Below are 22,106 nucleotides of genomic sequence, written 5' to 3'. Positions count from 1 at the left end.
GATAAGGGAGTGATACGACCAAGTACGTCGCCATGGGGAGCACCTGTTCTCTTTGTGAAGAAGAAAGATGGGAGTATGCGTCTATGCATAGATTACCGGGAGTTGAATAAAGTAACGATCAAGAACCGCTACCCGCTACCAAGGATAGATGACCTTTTTGATCAGTTAAAGGGAGCAAAATGTTTTTCGAAGATTGACTTGAGATCGGGATACCATCAATTAAAGATCAAGGAAGAAGATATTCCCAAGACCGCATTTAGGACCAGATATGGGCATTATGAATTCCTAGTAATGCCGTTTGGATTGACCAACGCTCCGGCCGCATTCATGGATCTGATGAATCGAGTATTTAAGAAGTATTTGGATAAATTTGTCGTGGTATTTATTGATGACATCCTTATTTATTCTAAATCGGAAGAAGAACATATGCAGCACCTCTGGATAGCATTGGAGATACTCCGACAAGAGAAGTTGTATGCCAAGTTTACCAAATGTGAGTTTTGGTTAAAGGAAGTTCAATTTTTGGGGCATGTTATTGGAAATGATGGAATTAAAGTGGATCCGGCGAAGATTGAGGCAGTTATGAGTTGGGAGAGGCCAAAGACTCCTACGGAAGTGCGAAGTTTTCTAGGATTGGCCGGATACTATAGAAGATTCGTCAAGGATTTCTCGAAGATCGCCACACCATTGACCAAGTTAACCAGAAAGAATCAAAAGTTTGAATGGGGTGCAGAATGTGAAAATAGCTTTCAAGAGTTAAAACAGAAGTTGGTAACAACTCCGGTGTTGGTACTTCCCGATGATCAAGGGAATTTTGTAATATTCAGCGACGCTTCACATAAGGGTTTGGGTTGTGTGTTGATGCAACACAGTAAGGTAATAGCATATGCGTCAAGACAGTTGAAGCCGCACGAGTTAAAGTATCCGACGCATGACTTGGAACTAGCCGCCATAGTGTTCGCACTCAAGATTTGGAGACACTATCTCTATGGAGAAAAGTGTGAAATCTACACGGATCACAAGAGTTTAAAGTACATTTTTACTCAGAAAGAGCTCAATATGAGGCAGAGGAGATGGCTGGAATTGATTAAGGACTATGACTGTTCGATAAATTACCATCCTGGAAAGGCGAACGTAGTGGCCGATGCGCTGAGTCGGAAGGAAAGATTGAATATAATGATAACATCAAAAGAGTTATCCGAAGAAATCGGAAAATTTGAATTGGAACTTTGTGCTTATGGGAAAGTCAAAGAAGTTTGTCATGCAATGACCTTTCAGCCAACACTACTGGAAAAGATAAAGAAGTATCAAGAGGAAGTAATGGAAAAAGAGAAAAATCAGTTATCTGGAGAAGAGATTAATACTAAAAGGGATGAGCAAGGAATACTAAGGTTTTCATCCAGAATATGGATTCCCCATGTATCTGAATTAAAGAATGAGATCCTCCATGAAGCCCACCATTCGAAATTTTCAATCCACCCGGGAAGCACCAAGATGTATCAAGACTTAAAGAAGAACTTTTGGTGGCCAAATATGAAAAGAGACGTGGCAGAATGGGTTGCGAAGTGCTATACCTGTCAGAAAGTAAAGGCAGAACATCAACGACCAAGCGGATTAATTCAGCCCCTGAAGATTCCAGAATGGAAATGGGAAAATATCGCTATGGACTTTATAGTAGGACTACCACGAACAAAGTCCGGACATGACGCAATATGGGTTATAATTGATCGTCTTACGAAGTCGGCGCATTTCCTTCCAATAAATGAGAAGTCGTCACTGGACAAGTTGGTTCATCTGTATGTGCACGAAATCGTATTAAGGCATGGAGTACCTGTATCAATAGTTTCAGACAGAGATCCCCGATTTAACTCAAGATTCTGGAAGCAATTCCAGGAATGTCTTGGCACGAAGTTGAATATGAGCACGGCGTATCACCCGCAGACTGATGGCCAGAGTGAAAGAACAATTCAAACAATTGAAGACATGTTGCGCAGTTGTGCAATCGATTTTGCTGGAAGTTGGGACGACCACCTGCCATTAATTGAATTTTCATATAACAACAGCTATCATTCCAGTATCGGCATGCCACCATATGAAGCTTTGTACGGGCGAAAATGTAGATCACCAACAAGTTGGGATGAAGTAGGAGAAGGAAGAATTCTCGGCTCAGAATTGGTACAACAGTTGCATGACTCAGTCAAGTTAATTCAGAAAAGGTTGCTTGCTGCTCAAGATAGACAGAGGAAGTATGCGGATCCAGCGCGTAAGGATGTTCAATTCCAAATTGGCGAAGCTGTGTTGCTAAAAGTGTCACCTAGGAAAGGGTTGATAAGGTTTGGCAAGAAAGGAAAGTTAGCACCTAGATACGTAGGTCCTTTTGAGATTTTGAGTCAAGTAGGAAAGGTGGCCTACGAGTTGGCCTTACCACCTCAGTATCAGCATGTGCATAATGTGTTCCATGTGTCGTTGCTTAAGAAGTACAATCCTGACGCTAGCCATGTGATAGAATATGAACCTGTAGAAATTCAGGCAGACCTGTCATTTGTGGAGCAACCGGTTAAAGTACTCGACTGGCAAGTAAAGAGTCTTAGAAATAAATCAGTAAAGTTAGTGAAAGTACTTTGGAGGAACCCTAAGGTCGAAGAGTCGACTTGGGAGTTAGAGTCTGATATGCGTTCCCGGTATCCTCATCTGTTCTCTTAGATTCTGGGGACAGAATCCCTTAAGGGGGAGAGGATGTTACGACCGGCATTTTATGTAATATTATTTGTGAATAATATTAAGTTAAATAAAAATATATTCAATGCTTGTACGTTTGTGTGAGTGAAAATTTATGCATTATAAATTTGCTTTGGGTAGTATATGATTTTTCAAAGCAAGAATTTATTTAATTTCTTTATTTTTGATTTATAAGGAATATTCTAAGCTTTGGAAAAATTTTCTTTTAAAAGACATTTTGTACACAAATTGTGAAAATGATTTTATAAAGTCTCTAAAAATACAAGTTAATTTATGGTAGAAATTTTATAATTTTTGAACTTGTATTTTATTTTATAAAAATAAATCATTATAAATTTTAGTTGTCATAATTATTAAATTACATGAATAACCTTGCATGCAAACTCTCTTCTATTTAACCAAAGGGCAAAGAAGACATTCTCCACCCCACTAACTCACATTTTGCTAGCCAAATTACCTCCTTGACCTTGCATGCAAATTTGCCTAACTTTAGCTAGAGGGTTACTCTTGTCATTTCCTAAATCCACTCACATTTAGCCTAGTCAAAGACATAAAAACAAAACTAAAGTGATGATCACTCCATTTTCACTCCACCCTCCCCTTTTCTCCTCCCTCCCTCTCGGCTCAACCCTCCCTCTCGGCCATCCCATAGCCGAGGCCCTCCATCCCCTTCATTTCTTCATTCTTTCACCCAAACAATCATCTTATATTCAAGTAATTTTACTCCCTATATGTTATTCTTATATATTTCAAAAGTTTAGAGTGAAAAACCTATGTTTTGACCTTGCATGGTGATGTTTTGGTTAAACTCAAAGTGAACCTCCTTGATTCTTGTGAATCTAAGGCTTTCACCATGAGTTATAGTATCATAGGGTCAAGAATGGCTAGACATAAGAGTGTTACACTTATGCGAATGCTGTTTTTACCCTAATCCATTCGGCCATGACTTGATAGGAGCCGAATGGATGGTGTTTTGTTGCCTTGTTAACATTTTTGTGTATTTTGTGATGATAACATGAATTTTGTAGTAAAGTCTTGATAAAATCCTTTTGCATGCTAGTTGATCATTTAGTTGTAATCCATGTTAGGCTTGCATGTTGAATTATGATAAAAATTTATTTGGAAATCATGTTGTTTTGGTTTGAAAAACCCGAAGGCATGCATGCATGTGGAATTCTCTTAGTTTGTTGTGAAATTTTGATTATTTGGAAAGATTTTGTTAGTGAGCCTTAATTTCAGTAGGAATAATATGATAATATTGATTTATGCTTCTTGTTGCATGGTAATAATTTGTGGTTATCTTTTATAAAAATATATATCTTGTTGTTTCAAAGGCATGAAGATTTGTGATTTGTAAAGAGTAGTCTCTTTTATTTTGCCATAGTTGCACCATAGGTAAGGATGATCTCACCAAGGGTATTTTAAGAAAAAGGGAGTTAGTTCAGTAGAATACCAAGTATAGGTCTTGGTTTAAGTATTTAGTTGTTGTTAGTTGGGTTTGTCAAGTTAAAATCTTGGAAAATGAGAAGTTATAGTTTCTGCAGAAAAATCAGTTTAGTACCCTGAGGTTTAGAGTGAGTTTTGACCATGTCATTGATGTGCACTTTGAGGCCCAAGCCACCAGAAGTTAGTATGGGGAGTATATAATAGGTTTTAGGAGTTGGTTGGAGGTTTGCATGTCATTTGGTTAGGTGCACAAGTAGAATAACAAAATCTGTCCAGCAGGGGACAGTTTTGTTGCAACTTAGAAATAGGGAGATTTGGCCATGTCATGGGTAGGCCCTCATTAGGCCCAATTGGGCCTTAGTTAGAGGGTATGTCAGAGAAGTTTTTCCAACCATAGTTCATAGGATATGAGCTAGAACCATGTGTCACAAGTTAATTCAAGTCAGGGCATTTTCTGCCCAGAAAAACAGGGGTACCTTGGACTTTTAGCTTAGGCCCAAGAAGGCCCAAGCCAGGCCTTTGAGCCACATCAAGCTTGTGAGATGCCCTTAGGTCAGGAGAGTCTTGTGTAAAAATTTTGAAGAAAAACTTGTAGTTTAAGAGTGTCTAATGCACTCAAGAAACCTTAGTTACCATTCTGAAATTTGCACCAGTGAGCACTTTCACTTATCACATAGTTTTAGGACACTTAGAAGTGAGTATTAGGTCAACCACCATAGTTGTAAGATAGTATAAGGTCAGTAGAGCAAAAGGCACAAGTGAGGGTCAATAGGTTTTGGATAATTTAGGAAAGGCGCATTGAGTTAGGAAGCCCAAATTCGAAGACTTCGTTTAGTTAGCGACCAAGTAACTTAAGTGGTGAGTCGAGATCATCCAAGCCTAGTGTGGCATTATGGTGTATATGATGTTATTTGGTATTAATATACGATATGTGATTATGTGGCTACGTGTGTACATTTGAAAATATAAATGGTGGATATGAATTAAGTGTGTATAGGCCTAAGTGCCATCCATGTTTAATTTCGGGTTGTAAATAGGTTAAGATGGAAAGAATATATTATAATGAGGATTATTATTATTTATGTAGGATCTCGAGACGAGGGAAAACTTGCCATAAAAGTCGAGTGAAGCTCCAGTTGTTGCTCCTACCAGTCAGACCAGACCAGTCTATCTCAAGGCAAGTGATTCAACTTGACCTTCGTATTTACTGTAAACAGTTCATATATATATCGATGCAATTATCCTGAGTCATTTTGATATATTTAAATCAAGAGTATCTTTTGTTTATCTTTGAGTTACATAGAGATGCCATGAACCCTCGAGTACGTATTGCAAGTAGTTCAAAAGTCTTTCATGATAGTTTAATGCCATGATAAAATAGAGATTTGTTATAATACCTTATTGATCCTTTTGATTATCATGCTATTGATCCCTGAGAAATCTTGATATTGCACCCTGATGCTTTGATTCAACTCTTGAAATAACCTCGATAGAAACTTTATCTTGATACCTAAAAGCCAATCATTTCTTAAATTCATTCATGATTGTTTGATAACCCTATCCTTACCCTAAAAGCTTGATACCCTGATATATCTTGAGCTGATGATCACTTTCTTTATATTTTAACACCTCTATCCTATTGGAACCAGTGATGCTTATCTTCTTGATGTTCTAATACCTATACCTTGTCTACAACCATTGCTTTAAGCCTAGTTTGGCATTACTCTTTCATATTATCCAATAGCCTTGCTTAATTTCCTTGTCAAAATTCTTGTTTATGGAAATCTCTCGATTACCCTAATATAGTAAAGTCTAGTGGATCATGGCCCTGAGATTTAGTGTCATATTTCCAGTGTTTCAAGTTGACCTATAATCCCCTGATAAAAAAATGATTTCAGTCAAAAGAGATTTTGTCATAAATCGGCATCAGTTTTCAAAATGAATAAAAGGTGGATTTTTCAGTCCCAAAGGGGGACAAATGTTTTCTTGAATGGTGGATCTGGACTGAGACGCGAGTCCTTTCCACACTTATATTAGGCTTAAAAGTTGCCTAGGGATTCCCAATAATGTTTTAGAACCCAGCGAGGTTCGGGATTACTTCGCGGCTGATCACCGGCTGTAATCCGTAGCGTCATAAAATGATTTTGATTAAGAATGGTTTTAAAATTTGTTTTGATGCAAGCAAAATGATGCCAACTCACATAAGTTTTATCTCTCGATTATCATTGATTATGTCATTCCATTGTCATTCCTAAAGGTATATCTCGATTTATGCTTTGCGTTGTATTGTTAGCACTTGTTGAGCTTTTGGCTCACTTCTTGCTTTACCCTGATATTACAGCTAACAGCCATGGTTAGATTCAAGCAGACTGCCCGTAAGACCTGTGATGCGGATGTTTATGTTCGAGCTCAGGTAGAATAAGTAATAATAGTTGTGTGAGGACTCGGTATTTGTAATCAGATGTAATAGTTGGTAGTGTTGGGCTGTTCCAAACCCTAAACTGTAAGATCTTGGATTTTGGTTGTGTAATACTCATTAAAATGATGTAATAGCTATAATTATTTTGCTATTTAAGTTGGGGGTGTGACAATGCCTTTTACCTTAGGCCTTGGAGGTTTCTTTGCAACAGAAGCTTTTGGATTTAGATTTTTCTTTTCAGCTTTAAATCTAGCTTCTTCATCCTTGAGATTTTCTAAATCCATTCCTGGATTATGCTTCAGAAATAATCTTCTAGCAATTTCCTCATCAAGTGTCTAAATCTTGGGATCTTTGTAGTAGACAGTAGTCTGCTTTCCCTTGAGCTTCAGAGTTTGCATGAACTTTTGAGAATCTTGACTTCCACCTTGTATCAGAACATCAGGCTTTATCAGACTTTGCTCATCAGAACTTGATATCATATTTTCAGTACTTGCTATCAGATTTTGAGTTTGAGCAGCTTCAGAACTTGTCTTCTTTTGACTAGAAGATCTGCTAGCTTCGTTAATTAGTTTACTTGAAGAAACCTTACTGCTCTGCCCTTTACTTTGAACTTGACATCTACCTTTGCTAGGGTTTCCTTTCAGAAATAGGTCTGATAAACCTCTTTTTGTCAAGCTTGGTCTCCATATCTAGCTTTTCAGCTTTTTCAAGAAGCTTATCAACCTTTTCTTGAGTTTGTGAGTGTAGACCTTGAAGGTTCTTGGTAGATAGAGCAGTGATCTTGAGCCGTGTCTTGATATCAGAATTTATCACAAGCTCATCAACTTTAGCAATGTGCTCTGTCAGAACTTTAGAGCTTGGAATAAAATCAGTTTCATTCCACTTCTTGGTCCACTCTACTCCTCTATGAGTTTCATCCCAAGGAACAAGTGCAACTTGCTCAACAAACTTCTTGACCAAAGCTTCCTTTCCAAGTTCAGGAGCTGGAGTATGTACTGAGACACTATCTCCAGAGCTTGATGAAGACTCATTATCCTCTGATAACACTACAGTGTTTGAGGCTATAGGAGTTTATGATTTAGCTTCATCTAAATTCTGATCTTCATCCATAATTGGTGTAGATGGTATCTCAGCATCATCATTTAAGATTGGAGAATGAGTTGGAGATTGTTGAGCTTGTGTGGGAGCTTCCAGATAAAGAATAGTAGGAATGCGCAGCCTATTGATGTCAATTTCAGGACTTATGTAACGCCCCCAAATCCGGGGTCAGAGGATTTGGTCGTCACTATAAAACCTCAATCCAAAATAATCTATTAAATCAATAAATAAATGCCAGCGGAAGATATTTAACATTTATGACCCCAAACTAATCCAAGATCTTTTAAGGTTACAGTTCTAGAAACAAGAAATCAAAATTCCATAAATAATTTTTCACTTTCTTTTAAAACTCTTTTCAACAAATACCAACTCAAAACTAAACCCACTAGTATAACTTCGAAATGAAGTATACTAGGCCCAAATAAAATACACAACTATAATATAATATAATATAAACAACTTTACACAATAAAACTTACACTAGCCCGCAACCCTGGATCAATCACCTTCCAAAAAGCTTCGTCTTTGTTTCCTCGATTTACACAGCTAAACAGCGCAAGCTAATCCTCAATGGAGGTTAAATTTAAAAACAGGCAAGTATGAGCGAAAGAAATGCTCAGCAAGTTCATTATAGTAAATATCGGGTCATTTTGATAAAAAAAACTAACATCTGCATCAGTGCAGATCATTTAGAAATCATAATTGCTGAATCATAAAATTTTAGTTGAGGAATCCCAGAATTGATTCCTTAATCGTATTCAAAACCATTTTGATATTTGTGAGCGAAACGCTTCAGCACTACTTTGAATCTTGACGAGAATAAAACTCGTAAAACAGTGTTTACGGAAATATCGTAAACAACAATAACATGAAACAATGATTATAGAGTGGATCATAAACTCATTCAAAACCGAACTCTTCAAATTAATACTTACTTTGCTGTTATATCAAATTAGATATCAATACGAACTTTGATGCTCACAACACCCATACTGAAGTCAAAATCAATCATCTATACTAATACCACCTTTGATATTTAACAATAACGTAAGTATAAGCAAAATAAGAAACTGAATCAAAACCACATTTCATCTTTTATCCAAAAATAAAATACTCAATAAATCATTCCTTGTAAGCTGTCAAAATCAATATAATAATTTCGATTGGAACCAAATTATGCACTATGCTGTTCCTGATGATCAGTCATGAAACAGCACCGGTATCCCGCAGTATACCGTAAATATAGGTACTACCCGTATCCCGAAGACATACGGTACCTATAGGGCGCCAGAAAAAGGCATAACTAGCCTTGTAAGATATTACACTTCTGTATTGCACTTCCGTATAATAGCTCACGCTGGACCGGTGCCTCGGCCTCTTACGCTACCAGTAACCATCAAATCTCAAAACCTTTTATTGAAAAGGGGTCATAATACTCGACACCCGAAATAATTTTATTCCCCCATTAACTTGGGTAGGAATATTCACAACCAAATCACTTTTCTCAAAATCCAAAACATTTATAAATCCAGTAATTGGATAAGTAAAATCACTTGACTATTCTGAATATAGAATAGCAGATGAGTATTTGCATAAACAGAATTATTTAATTCAGCGATATGTAAAATATTTATCTATTCCGAACAGAGAATAGGGAAAACAATACTTGCATAAAATGATTCGAAATAAACATCACTTGAACGATAAGTGAAGTCAGGGATACTTGCCTTTGGGTTTTAAGCAGTTAGTCACACTCGCAAAACCACATCTATTCTGACATTCTGTCTCAAAACATCACCGTCTTTCTTTTCAACACTTCACCGATATGCTGCTCCTGCGATTGCTAGAAGCCAGATACCCAATACCATTCCATCTCATTCTTTATCCAACGTCTTGTCTTGATCAACTCGAATGATCCGCATCTATAATTAAAAGATATAACTTTAATTGACTAAACGATAACCACTCGACGAACTACGCGTCAAAAGCCTATCGTCTACCCATACGATAACCCGCACATAAATATAACAGACAATCACAGGAATCTTGATCCACATATGCACATAATTCACATAACACGTAAGCACATAATCCACGTATCACATAATTCATATCACATATGACTCGGTTCATCAGAAGGTTCGACTCGATACGTTTAAAACTGAAATCGGGTCAATAACATGATTTTTCGATCAACACTCGACTCAGAATGACTTGTAAAACAAGCGATCTTTCGAAACAAAAGAATTTGGGTCTCGAAATTATTTTTAATGAAAGCGAAATATTTTTCTGAGTCTAGAGGCGTTCGTTTCGTATTAAACGGATGAACGGTTGATTTAATATGAATTTTTGAACATTTTCGGAACAAAAACGATCTCCGAATCATTTAATAATAAAATAATAGGGTTCGAACACCCTAAAATAATTTTATAAAAATTATCGAGCTTGGAAAATAATTTAAAATAATATTTTAAAGCTCGAAACTATTTTTCAGGATTTTTAAATCAATAATAAATAATTAAATCTAATTATTAAATCAATTAAAATCAATTAATAATTAATTAAGTTAATTGATCAATTAATATTAAATTAATCAATTAATTAAAATAATTAAAAACTAATTAAAATTAATTAATAAAATAAATCAGATTTATTTTTGAATTAAAAGTAAATTTTGTAATTAAAATAATGATTTTAGGAATTAAAAATGAATTTTGAATAAATATTAAAAAGGAAAAAGGCAGAAACAGTTTTTAAAGTTTGCATAATGGGTCAGGAGGATCAAACGACGGCTTTGACGAGGAAGAAGATCGGAGCTTCAAGAACAGCTCCGATTCCGGCCACCGGAAAAATAAACCGGCAAGGCCCGATTTTGGGTAAAAACGACCCGACTTCTGCTGGTTTTCAGGCCGAAATCAGTCTACGCTAACCCAGCAACACAACAACATCATCATCAACAACAAACAACGACCGAGTCTCCATTTCCGGTGATACCTCGACGAAAACCGGCCAATAATCCGGCGAACTTCGAACTTACTGAAACCTCAACCAAAAACATCGCATTATATCTTAAATTAAAGCTCCTGCCATCTATAATTAATACTCATGATCAAAATCAATCAGGCTATCACGATAAATTCACAAATCGAAAAAATAAAAACTCAAAAACCACGAACTCGGTTTAACACTACCGGAACTAAAACGATTCAAATAAGTGCATAAATCGATCCCCCTAATCATGGAAAAGCTGTTAACATCATTAAAAACATTCAAAACAATCCATAAATCAAACCCCCAATTCGACTTATAAACCCTAGAAATTCAAATTTAAAAATTACCTATTGTTAGATGATTTTGATAAGGGATTATGAAAGAACAGATCAAGGGCTTCGTTTTGGTTACTAGAACATCGAAATCTGAAGTCGGCATCACCTTCAAATTCGAGTTTGATTCACAGAACTCTTCAAGAACACCAAGAACACATATTCAAGAAAATTTTCAGAAAATCAAACCTTAATTTCTATATGATATTGAACTCTATTTTTGAAGTATAATATACCAAATCGACCAGAAAAACATGCTCTACAACATGGAAGCATCAAATCACATCAACAACATCAAGAACAAAAATTCGTAATTTAATTATCAAATAATTCGAATATAAATAATTAAATAAGAAAATTACTGTGATTTCTGGAAAGAAACTGATGATTGATTCAGAAAGAAGATTTCGAGAGCTTCGTTTTGATATGCTGCACGCCCGAATCGGAGTTCGATAACGCCTTCGTTCGTGTGTTTGATTCTCGGGAACGTATCGGTTTTCTCGGGTTTTTCTCTGTATTTACGGTGTTTTAACTGGTTGCAAAATGAATAAACGGAATAAACGAAATAAGAAATAGGCTATTTATATTTATGGAATATTAGATCGTTCTGGATCGTTTTGGATCATTTTGGATCATTAAATTAGTTGCTTAGCCGCTAAGTAACTGCAATAACGATCCGATTCAATACCAAAATTGGATAATTATCAAAACCGAGCTTTTTATAAAATATCATATACGAAAATAATGTAAAAATATCCCGTCTCTCGAGAATACGGGTTTTATTGATTACCGAAATAACTATCGTATCGAAAATCTTACGCCAGGCCGCGCACGGGTCAAACCGTAATCCGGATTGAAAAAGTCAAAACACGGAAAATGTCCGGAATTACCAGATTAGGTTAGAAAGGAGTTTTCCGAAGAGTTTCGGGTTATAAAAACGCAAAAAACGATTGAAGTTTGACGATTCCCGGCTTTATAAAATAATTTTGGTAATTATTCAGAAAATAATTAATAATTCATAACTCAATATAAAATCATCTAACAGTCCAAAAATTACCAGAAAAATATCACAATTATCTATATTTTATTCTGGACATATAAAAATTCAAATACTCAAATAATATCACATCTAAACACCCAAACATCAATTCCACTTATCAGATAATTCACCAAAATTCACATAAAATCACATAAACAATTCCAAATAATTATAAAAATAATATCTGAAAATATGGGATATTACAATCTACCCTCCTTATAAGGATTCCGTCCTCGGAATCAGCAGAAGAAAGCACTAAGGGATCTTCTAGCCAACTTTCCATTTCCAAATAACCTCAATTTTCCATAATCTCAAATAAATCTTGTATTCCTTGTATAATAAAACTTTTATAGGAGCTTCACTGTGCACCACTGTTCCATTCACACCCTTTGACCAATTCTTCAATATAATCACTTTTTACCGATCGCGAGAAAGAAGAACAGAATGAAAGATAGAGAGAAGAAAATAAAGATAGATAAAGAGAGAAATAAAGAAACAGATTGACTTCGGTATATGCCACTAATATTTTAATCGCATTGCAGTCCACTGTCGTCCTTCATAATTTCATCACATCGCCTTACTTTGACTTGAACAGGATACTCAACTTAACTTGATTGGCATACCTTCGAATATTTGGAATGATAAAATCATAGAATTTCAAAAAGAAGAGACTTTGACACCATGACGAAACCAAAATCTGAATTTGAGAAAAAGTATTGTTGAAATAAAAGAATAACTGAGAGATCAATATGATCAAATGAACTTGGTATTGCGTGCCCAAATTAAGACACCACTAAAGGTTGTTAATCTTCATGTATTCACAATACACACAAGTGATGGCGTCCCATCCAACTCCTATCACACAGACAGGTATACCTTGTGTCCCCTATAGTTAGGGTTGTTCATCTCAATTAGAATAAAAGAATATCAAAGGAATTCAAAATCAAATGAATAAAACTGAAAAGATTTCAAAGCTGATATGTTTGAAGAAAATGAAATCCAGAGAACAAAATTCTGGCACCAAAATGAGCAGGTGGTGTCACATCACCAAGAAACTATCCATCAATTTAGAAAAGTGGAATTAAATTATCATAACTTGGCAGAGCTATCAAAACCTGAAAAATAGGCTTCATGACAGCCTCTGGCACATTTGAAACACATATATAATTGAAAATGAGTGTTAGGGAATATATCTTCTAACAATTACTTCTTTTTGAGAGATGTCAAAAGGAATTTTAGAAAGAGAAGGTATTGCCAAAGTCTTAACATTTATCTTCAATTTGAACTCTCCAGTTGAATCGTCACCCACTTCTAGACACTTCTTCACATTCCAAGGATATCGATAATCTCCATCGTCGTCGAAACGTAGTAGCCTCAGAAAATTTTACCAAAGAAGTTTGCAGCTTCCCGGAGTTCCATCCAGCTCAACACAACCATCTCAAACGAATCTGCCTATCTTAACTTACTCGTTGGTACTATATCCAATAGTCCAACAGGAACTCGATATGAGCTCAAACATCCTCACATAGCTATACACACTCCTACACACTCTCGTTTCTAGTTTATTATAACCTCAGCTCTGATACCAACCTGTAACGCCCCCAAATCCGGGGTCAGAGGATTTGGTCGTCACTATAAAACCTCAATCCAAAATAATCTATTAAATCAATAAATAAATGCCAGCGGAAGATATTTAACATTTATGACCCCAAACTAATCCAAGATCTTTTAAGGTTACAGTTCTAGAAACAAGAAATCAAAATTCCACAAATAATTTTTCACTTTCTTTTAAAACTCTTTTCAACAAATACCAACTCAAAACTAAACCCACTAGTATAACTTCGAAATGAAGTATACTAGGCCCAAATAAAATACACAACTATAATATAATATAATATAAACAACTTTACACAATAAAACTTACACTAGCCCGCAACCCTGGATCAATCACCTTCCAAAAAGCTTCGTCTTTGTTTCCTCGATTTACACAGCTAAACAGCGCAAGCTAATCCTCACTAGAGGTTAAATTTAAAAACAGGCAAGTATGAGCGAAAGAAATGCTCAGCAAGTTCATTATAGTAAATATCGGGTCATTTTGATAAAAAAAACTAACATCTGCATCAGTGCAGATCATTTAGAAATCATAATTGCTGAATCATAAAATTTTAGTTGAGGAATCCCAGAATTGATTCCTTAATCGTATTCAAAACCATTTTGATATTTGTGAGCGAAACGCTTCAGCACTACTTTGAATCTTGACGAGAATAAAACTCGTAAAACAGTGTTTACGGAAATATCGTAAACAACAATAACATGAAACAATGATTATAGAGTGGATCATAAACTCATTCAAAACCGAACTCTTCAAATTAATACTTACTTTGCTGTTATATCAAATTAGATATCAATACGAACTTTGATGCTCACAACACCCATACTGAAGTCAACATCAATCATCTATACTAATACCACCTTTGATATTTAACAATAACGTAAGTATAAGCAGAATAAGAAACTGAATCAAAACCACATTTCATCTTTTATCCAAAAATAAAATACTCAATAAATCATTCCTTGTAAGCTGTCAAAATCAATATAATAATTTCGATTGGAACCAAATTATGCACTATGCTGTTCCTGATGATCAGTCATGAAACAGCACCGGTATCCCGCAGTATACCGTAAATATAGGTACTACCCGTATCCCGAAGACATACGGTACCTATAGGGCGCCAGAAAAAGGCATAACTAGCCTTGTAAGATATTACACTTCTGTATTGCACTTCCGTATAATAGCTCACGCTGGACCGGTGCCTCGGCCTCTTACGCTACCTGTAACCATCAAATCTCAAAACCTTTTATTGAAAAGGGGTCATAATACTCGACACCCGAAATAATTTTATTCCCCCATTAACTTGGGTAGGAATATTCACAACCAAATCACTTTTCTCAAAATCCAAAACATTTATAAATCCAGTAATTGGATAAGTAAAATCACTTGACTATTCTGAATATAGAATAGCAGATGAGTATTTGCATAAACAGAATTATTTAATTCAGCGATATGTAAAATATTTATCTATTCCGAACAGAGAATAGGGAAAACAATACTTGCATAAAATGATTCGAAATAAACATCACTTGAACGATAAGTGAAGTCAGGGATACTTGCCTTTGGGTTTTAAGCAGTTAGTCACACTCGCAAAACCACATCTATTCTGACATTCTGTCTCAAAACATCACCGTCTTTCTTTTCAACACTTCACCGATATGCTGCTCTTGCGATTGCTAGAAGCCAGATACCCAATACCATTCCATCTCATTCTTTATCCAACGTCTTGTCTTGATCAACTCGAATGATCCGCATCTATAATTAAAAGATATAACTTTAATTGACTAAACGATAACCACTCGACGAACTACGCGTCAAAAGCCTATCGTCTACCCATACGATAACCCGCACATAAATATAACAGACAATCACAGGAATCTTGATCCACATATGCACATAATTCACATAACACGTAAGCACATAATCCACGTATCACATAATTCATATCACATATGACTCGGTTCATCAGAAGGTTCGACTCGATACGTTTAAAACTGAAATCGGGTCAATAACATGATTTTTCGATCAACACTCGACTCAGAATGACTTGTAAAAGAAGCGATCTTTCGAAACAAAAGAATTTGGGTCTCGAAAGTATTTTTAATGAAAGCGGAATATTTTTCTGAGTCTAGAGGCGTTCGTTTCGTATTAAACGGATGAACGGTTGATTTAATATGAATTTTTGAACATTTTCAGAACAAAAACGATCTCCGAATCATTTAATAATAAAATAATAGGGTTCGAACACCCTAAAATAATTTTATAAAAATTATCGAGCTTGGAAAATAATTTAAAATAATATTTTAAAGCTCGAAACTATTTTTCAGGATTTTTAAATCAATAATAAATAATTAAATCTAATTATTAAATCAATTAAAATCAATTAATAATTAATTAAGTTAATTGATCAATTAATATTAAATTAATCAATTAATTAAAATAATTAAAAACTTGATAGGGATAAATAAATTATGATTGTATAATTAAATACTGCATTAATTGTACAAGCTGTGGGCTGCTAGGCCCAATAAATAGGTATATGATACTTAAACCAGAAAGGTTAAGCCTGATGGACCAGATCAGGCCTGACGGAATAAAAAAGGCCCAAAATCCCTGATTATTAATTAATTTCGTAATTAATTAATAAGGGAGAAATAAGATGTTGAAAAGAGTCCCGATAAGGATATAAATCCTTAGAGATTAGCCTCAAGGGGACCTAAAAGGATAAGGAATCAGCTTCCTACTTCCTAGGACTCCTAAGTCTATCCTAATTCAGAGGCTTATCCACCAAGTCTCCTATACCAAGTCCAATTCAAGGACTCCCAACATCTATATAAGGGGTCTCACCCCCACCAACAAGAACTACGTTTTTTGGCTTGATTCTCTAACTCACAGAGATACGTAGGCATCTCGTAAAGGCAGAATTAAGCTACGAAACACGAGAGCAGCCATTAAAGGCCTTGAGCTCCCGAATCTTAGTATTAAATACAGCAAGTAATAACCTTGGTTTTTTATCCATAACATTTGGCGCCGTCTGTGGGAAAACGGAACAACAACCATGGCGAGAACACGGAGAACAACTAGCACTCTGGAGGAGGGAACACCATCAGGGACGACCCAGGTGATTTCATCAACCGTGGAGGTTCCTCCCCATTCAACTTATGTATCTACTCAGGGGGAAGCCCAGACAGGGGCAACTCATCCTCAGCCACAAGGGACAACTCCCCCGACTATTCAAGGTACGAATCCTCAAGTTCAACAAATACATATACCTGTGAATTCTCGACCCGTCGGGTATGAATATTCAACTATTGTTACTACTAACCCCCCTTATGGGATGCCCCTTCACCCTGAGGTTGGAGGAAGTGGATATGCTGGGCGAAGCGAAGCACGAGGGCGGTCGCCCCCCTATATACGAGGTTTGGATCCTATCCCTGAGGATCGGGAATTTTCTGGTCCATACACTGAGAGAGACTCCGAATCTTCGGATGATGAAGTGGCCCCGAGAAGGAGGCGCCCTGGAAAAGAGCCAATGGCCGATGGAAGGCAACGCCCCCAAAGCACCCCAGGGGTGAATCCCCAAGAAGTGCAGGAAAAGATCAGGGCTCATGAGGCTGAAATCCAAAGGCTGAGGCGTGATTTGGAGGCTCACCAAGCCACCAGACCCCACATACCTCCTAGGGGGAGAAATCCTCCTCCTATCATAGACCTGGATGGTCCGGTAAGAAGAAGGGCTGCTGTCCCAAGAACTGATCCAAGCAATCTCCTTCCCCTTGGAGATCCTGATGATCCAACTCCACCCTTCACAGAAGAGATAATGAATGCCCATATCTCAAGAAAATTTAAGATGCCCACTATCAAAGCCTATGATGGCACGGGAGACCCCGCTAATCATGTTAGGACATTCTCTAATGCACTGCTGCTGCAGCCCGTGAATGATGCTATAAAATGTCGGGCCTTCCCTCAAACCCTGTCGGGTATGGCTCAAAGATGGTACAGTCGCCTACCCCCCAATTCTATTGGATCATTCAGAGAATTAAGTCAGGCTTTTATTAAGCAATTCATCAGTGGAAGAGTCCATGAGAAAAGTTCAGCATCTCTTATGAGTCTTGTGCAGGGAGCTAAAGAATCCTTAAGAGATTACCTAAATCGTTTTACAAAGGAGGCTTTAAAAGTCCCAGACCTTGATGATAAGGTAGCCATGATAGCACTGCAACAAGGAACTAGGGATGAGTTTTTCAAGATGTCTTTGGCCAAACGACCCCCTGAGAGCATGTTGCAGCTCCAAGAGAGGGCAGGGAAGTATATCAAGGTTGAAGAAAGTATGAGGAAGACCGTAGTAAGTAATGAGTCCACTGGAGGCAAGAAACGAAAAACTGATTTGGAGTATATCGCTAAGGATAAATATCCTAGAACTGAACAAAACCCTGATTCAACCCCCAAGAAGGGAGGACCTGGGCAAAAGTTCACTGAATACGCTAAGCTGAATGCTCCCAGAAGTCAGATTTTGATGGAGATTGAGAAAGACAGAGATATTCGCTGGCCTAAGCCCTTGAAGGCTGATCCCGCCAAGCTAGATAAGGGCAAGTATTGCAGGTTTCACAAAGATGTTGGCCATGACACCGATGAGTGTAGGCAGTTGAAAGATGAAATTGAGTTTTTGATCCGAAAAGGAAGGCTGAACAAGTATACTGGAGATGGAGGAGACAGAAACAATAATGGAAGGAAGAATTTTGAAGATCGTAGGAGGGACCAAGATGATCAGGGGCGGAATCCCCAACCTAGAGGACCAGTTATAAACACCATTTATGGAGGGCCGAGACCTCGAGGGCCTGTGATAAACACGATCTTTGGAGGTCCAACTGCTGCTGGATTGTCCAAAAATTCCAGAAAGGCATATACTAGAGAGGTTATGCATATTGTTGGAGAAGCCCCGAAGAGGGCCAGGACAGAAGTAACATTGGCTTTTGATGATTCCGACCTAGAGGGTGTGAAGTTTCCCCATGACGACCCGCTGGTCATAACGCCGATAATAGGAAATAGCCCGGTTAAGAGGGTCCTTGTGGATAATGGTGCTTCTGTGGATATCTTGCTACACGACACCTTTCTAAGGATGGGGTATAACGAATCCCAGTTGACACCAACCGACATGCCGATATATGGATTTGCTGGAGTAGAATGTCCTGTGGAAGGGATAATTAAATTGCCAACCACCATAGGTACGGAGCCAAGGCAAGCAACGCAGATGCTGGATTTTGTGGTGGTAAAGGCTAGTTCAACTTATAATGCTATCATGGGGAGAACAGGGATACATGCCTTCAAGGCAGTCCCCTCTTCCTACCATTCAGTCATGAAGTTTCCCACCCGAAACGGGATTGGAGAAGAGAGGGGAGATCAAAAAATGGCTAGAAGCTGTTATGTGGCCTCTTTGAGGGCAGATGGAGTCGGGGGGCAGGTTCTTCCTATTGAAGATATGGATGTTCGAGAAAATGATGAGAATAGAGGAAGGCCAGCAGAAGAATTGGTTTCGGTTCCTTTAGATCCCAAGAATCCTGAGAGGATGACTTTCATTGGAGCTACATTAGAGGAGCCCCTTAGAGGGAAGTTAGTGAAATTTTTGTAAGAAAATAGTGATGTGTTTGCATGGTCAGCAGCTGATATGCCAGGCATAGACCCGGAGTTAATTACCCACAAGTTAAACGTGGATCCAAGCCGGAAGACAGTGAAACAAAAGAAAAGAAATTTTGCCCCGGAAAGACAAGAGGCTATAAAGCAGGAAGTGGAAAAGCTCTTAGAGGCTGGTTTCATTGAGGAGATTCAATTTCCGGAGTGGTTAGCAAACCCTGTAATGGTGAAGAAGGCTAATGGAAAGTGGAGGATGTGTATAGACTTCACCGATCTGAATGATGCATGCCCCAAAGACTGTTTTCCGCTGCCTAGAATTGATACTTTGATTGATGCCACCGCTGGACATGAGATGCTGAGTTTCATGGATGGGTTTAGCGGATACAACCAGATCAAAATGCATAAAGATGACATTCCAAAGGTATCATTTATCACTGACTTTGGCGTTTATTGTTATCTTGTTATGGCGTTTGGTCTCAAGAATGCAGGAGCCACCTATCAAAGGTTGGTGAATAAAATTTTTAAGGATCTTATTGGGAAGACTATGGAAGTCTATGTTGATGACATGCTAGTCAAGAGTCTAGTAAAGACTGATCATATAACCCATTTGAGGGAAGCTTTTGAGGTCCTGAGGTACCACAAGATGATGTTGAATCCCATGAAGTGTGCTTTCGGAGTAGGATCTGGAAAATTCTTGGGATTGATGGTCTCAAAGAGGGGAATTGAGGCTAACCCCGATAAAATAAAGGCAATCCTGGACATGGAACCCCCAAAAACTGTCAAGGATGTTCAGAAACTCACAGGAAGGGTTGCTGCGCTAGGACGATTCATCTCCAAGTCAGGAGACAAGTGCTTGTCATTCTTCAAGTCATTAAAGAACATTAAAGACTTTGTATGGAGTGAGGAAAATCAGAAGGCATTTGAAGAGTTAAAGAAGTATATGGGCCAGGCCCCGTTGTTGGCCAAGCCAGTTCTGGGTGAAGTTTTATTCTTGTACTTGGCTGTTTCAGAAAGCGCCTTGAGCGCGGTGTTGGTTAAGGAGGAACTAAAAGTCCAGAAACCCGTATACTATGTCAGCAAAATTTTGCATGGTGCTGAATTGAATTATTCAGCCATTGAGAAATTCGCTTTAGCCTTGATAATGGCTTCAAGAAAGCTGCGTCCTTATTTTCAAGCTCACCAAATTGAAGTGCTAACAAATCAGCCACTGAGAAATATCATTCACAGTCCCAAGGCAAGTGGGAGACTGATTAAGTGGGCAATAGAATTGGGAGAGTTCGATCTCAAGTATAAGCCACGTATGGCCATAAAAGCCCAGACACTAGCTGACTTCGTGGTGGAATGTACCATACCCAACCAAGAAGTCGGGGGGCAGGAAGATACCACACCTCAAGACAAGGGAGTCGACAATGGGGACAAGGAGAAAGAATATTGGGTTCTCTATTTTGATGGAGCATCAAAAACAAATTCCAGTGGAGCAGGATTGGTTTTGCAAAGCCCTGATGGATTCTTAATTGAGTATGCTATGAAGCTAGACTTCCCAACCACAAATAATGAGGCAGAGTATGAAGCCTTGATTGCTGGCCTTGGTCTAGCTGGGACACTTAGAGTCAAAAACTTAAAGGTCCGTGGAGACTCGAAGCTGATCATATCCCAGGTAAAGGGAGAATTTGAGGCAAGAGATGATACGATGGATAAGTATGTTCGCCTAGTAAGGGCTGTGATGACCCAATTTAATGAATGCCATGTTGAACACATTCCAAGGGAAGAAAATGCTAAAGCAGATGCGCTATCAAAGTTTGCTTCATCTGAGATTGAAGAAAGTTCAGGGAGTGTGTACTTCCGTGTTTTGAAGACACGAAGCATAGATGTTAAGCTTGTGGCTCCTGTAGGCTTGGGGACGTCATGGATTGATCCCATCAAGGCTCACATTCAGACCGGTTGGTTGCCAAATGATGCAACTGAAGCACGAAAGTTAACTGTTCGGGCACTAAGGTACTCTTTGATAGATGGGATTCTTTACAAAAGATCTTTCGTGGTTCCCTACTTGAGGTGTCTCAGGCCCGATGAGGCACGCTTGGCTCTTGAAGAAGTACATGAAGGTATTTGTGGACAACACTTGGGGGGCAGGGCCTTGGCTCATAAGATAACCCGTTTAGGCTTCTATTGGCCAGAAATGATGGCTGATGCCAAAGAATATGTAAAGAAGTGTGATCGCTGTCAGAAACATGCACCAATGGCCAGACAACCCCCCGAGATGCTGACCTCTATCAACTCACCTATTCCCTTTGCTATGTGGGGGATGGATATTCTAGGGCCTTTTCCTATGGCCACAGCACAAAGGAAGTTTCTGATTGTAGCCATTGATTATTTCACTAAGTGGATTGAAGCCAAGCCCTTGGCCAAAATCACAACTAAACAGGTTGCACAATTCCTGTGGGAAAACATTATGTGCCGATATGGAATTCCCCGTATCCTCGTCACTGACAATGGAACACAATTCAACAATGAGGAATTCAAGAAGTATTGTGAAGAAAATGAAATCGAGTTACGATTCACCTCTTTGGCTCACCCGCAAGCCAATGGACAAGCAGAGGTAGCAAATCGGATAATCCTGGATGGACTAAAGAAGAGGATCGAAAAGTCGAGAAATAATTGGGTAGATGAGATACTTCCCATATTATGGGCTTATAGGACTACCTGTAGAGTCACGACAGATGCAACTCCTTTCATGTTGGCATATGGGGCGGAAGCAGTAGTTCCTGTGGAGATATCACATTCCTCTCCAAGGATTCAGGCTTTCGA

This window comes from Apium graveolens, chromosome 8 (assembly GCF_009905375.1).
Source record: "Apium graveolens cultivar Ventura chromosome 8, ASM990537v1, whole genome shotgun sequence".
Classification (NCBI taxonomy): domain Eukaryota; kingdom Viridiplantae; phylum Streptophyta; class Magnoliopsida; order Apiales; family Apiaceae; genus Apium; species Apium graveolens.
The sequence above is the reverse complement of the archived record's forward strand: the minus strand, read 5'-3'. Positions refer to the sequence as shown.